This window comes from Hibiscus syriacus, unplaced genomic scaffold (genome assembly GCF_006381635.1).
Source record: "Hibiscus syriacus cultivar Baekdansim isolate YM2019G1 unplaced genomic scaffold, ASM638163v2 tig00002826_pilon, whole genome shotgun sequence".
In the NCBI taxonomy this organism is placed as follows: domain Eukaryota; kingdom Viridiplantae; phylum Streptophyta; class Magnoliopsida; order Malvales; family Malvaceae; genus Hibiscus; species Hibiscus syriacus.
This window is the reverse complement of record NW_024061946.1, coordinates 36,656-39,056: the sequence shown is the minus strand read 5'-3', so window position 1 is coordinate 39,056 and position 2,401 is coordinate 36,656. Positions and strand designations below refer to the sequence as shown.

At 34.8% G+C, this 2,401-nt stretch overlaps 4 non-coding genes across 4 annotated transcripts; 1 reads left to right on the top strand and 3 right to left on the bottom strand.

The window, feature by feature from the left end:
• On the top strand, positions 1 to 86 carry TRNAM-CAU. Its single transcript is given in 2 exon segments — positions 1 to 38; positions 51 to 86. It is a non-coding gene; the product is annotated as a tRNA-Met (tRNA).
• A 1,674-nt stretch (positions 87 to 1,760) lies between these two features.
• On the bottom strand, positions 1,761 to 1,844 carry LOC120151704. Its single transcript, XR_005518637.1, has one exon. It is a non-coding gene; the product is annotated as a small nucleolar RNA R38 (small nucleolar RNA).
• Positions 1,845 to 1,926: 82 nt separating this feature from the next.
• On the bottom strand, positions 1,927 to 2,015 carry LOC120151718. The gene has a single exon (XR_005518641.1). It is a non-coding gene; the product is annotated as a small nucleolar RNA snoR20a (small nucleolar RNA).
• A 65-nt stretch (positions 2,016 to 2,080) lies between these two features.
• On the bottom strand, positions 2,081 to 2,166 carry LOC120151712. The gene has a single exon (XR_005518639.1). It is a non-coding gene; the product is annotated as a small nucleolar RNA snoR64a (small nucleolar RNA).
• Positions 2,167 to 2,401: the final 235 nt, after the last annotated feature.

The window sequence follows — 2,401 nt, the reverse complement described above, 5'->3', positions numbered from 1 at the left end:
GGGGTGGTGGCGCAGTTGGCTAGCGCGTAGGTCTCATAGCTTTCTGAGAAATCCTGAGGTCGAGAGTTCGAGCCTCTCTCACCCCAAATCTTACTTTTTTTTTCTAGGTTGGGTAATTGAAAAAATAAAATAAACTATTAAACTAAGGACCCAGTTGACCATAAACATAGCAGCAATAGGGTACCAAAACTGAAAATTCCCATTTTTTTACAAAACACTCAGCAGTGAAATTTCGCTTCACAATTTGGTTTTATCAGAGATATATAGAATCAATTAAAGCTTCACAAACGACACTTGATTGATCTACAAGTTGGAAGATGCATGAGATGAGGAATAAGTTGGAAAGAATGAATGAATTGTACGTTATGCTCGATTGAAGTGTATTAAATTGAACAATATTGTCAAGACTCGACTACGTTACTGTGCTTCTATTTCTCTTCTTAAGGTAAAAAGATGAAGTCTTGACCCCTTTTTTTTCAACAACTTCTATTTAATGGGAGTGATTTAAATTCATTACGATTTTTGTCTTTTGATTTTGTTCATGGTGTAGAGTAATTTGATGATAATATGGTCTTCTCCTTACGGCTGTAATTTGATTATGAAACACTCTTGGAACTGACATTTCCGGCAAAGGCATTTGAATCAATTTGCATTAAAGAAACAGGTCATATGTTCATAAATCCCGTCTATATAAGCTCAACTCATAGGCTTTTTAATGGTTTTCCAGCAAGAAACAAGCAGTGGATTAACTTATTCACACCACGCTTAGTTTAGGGTTAATATAAGCTGATAATGTTATTTTATTTCTTTTAATATGAAAGAGGCATAAACCATTACATCAATAAGGGGGTTATTCGGGTATAGGGGATCATAAATATCTCTAAGAAGGATATTTTGTAAAAAGATTAAAAAAAAAAGGAGTCCTAGACTGATAAGGATTCAGTTGAGGAATAGATGTCTTTGATTATTATATCAGCTGTGCGTTAGCTTCAGCTCAAATTAACGTTATGTCAACCAACCATGCTTTATTGATTAAAGCAACAATGGCATGAATTATAGAGAAAGGACTAGTGATTGAAATGGAGGATAAGAGCTCGTGTACATTGACGCTGTCTATTTGAAGCAAGACTCTATTAAAACCTTGGGATGAGGTTAGTTTTAATCCATCATAAACTCGCCAAAGTTTGGCTTGAAAGACCATCGTGATTGCTAGTAGTTTGTTGGATCCAGATGAGGTTACCTTCTTGATCTCGTAGAACACCACCCGCTGAACCGAAACCAGAAAGCAAAGAGACTGCTCCATCAATGTTCAGCACAATCCAGTTCTGCTGAAGGGGTTTCAATTGGATGCTTTCAATTCTATTAATCATTGGAGAGGGACTCCGTACCCATTGTTAAACTTTTATCCTCTATTTTTTGACACAAAATTCATATTGTACCTATTGTAATTTTAATTAAAATTTCCTGTATTTTAGCGTATTTTCTTATCAACTTTTTGATATTACGATCCTTCATTAGAAGGTGAAGGATATGTCTAATCCACTTTGTCTACCAACAATTTGTTCATGTCCAAACGCTTTCCGCATCTGAAAATTTGCTTCCCAGATTGCTGATTTGCAAGTTCGTGACGACAGTTTTACGGAGAGGAATCCTCTGCAAATTCGAATTCTAATGAATTAACAAATATTCAGACAAAGTACATTATTAAAAATAGAAACTTAAAAACAGCAACAAAATTTGAATCTTGGTTCATTCCAGTGGTCTGTGTCAGATTTCAGTATCTCATCTACAAAGGAAACCAGACAGGGATAAGTGATTCAAAATATTTCTCATCAAACACAGACAACACTGTAATACAAAATTCCCACAAAAGCTGAAAAATAAGAGCTTTCTTTGCATAATTTTTATAAAAACAAGAAGAAGAAAGCCTCAGACCGTCCTAGTTCATGAATTTCAACAAATCTGTGCAGAGTATAACTGCATTTCAGAAATGTCTCTATAGATTCATCATTGGCTTCTTCCGCAAATTGCAAATAAAAGATTAAAATCAAAGTGCATAAATAAAAAAAAAGATAAAAAGGCACCAGATCTTCCTATTCAAATAGACGAAATCAAGATACTCGAAACTTTAATTAATTCTCGAGCATTCATCGATTCGAATATTCATCATTTCGCCTCCATTTTGATCTAGAAAAGTAACGCAACAAACATAAGCAACTGAATAATTTTGCTGATAAAAAATCTAAAACGAAAAGAAGCAGCTTGAAGATGAAAACCTAAGAAGAAGAAAAAAAAGAGACGGACGAGCCGTGGCAGTAATTTGAGATTTAGGGTCTTGTAATGATTCTGTCGAATCCCGACCTCGTTTTATTACCATTTTCCGTGGCGTTTTGGGCAGGAC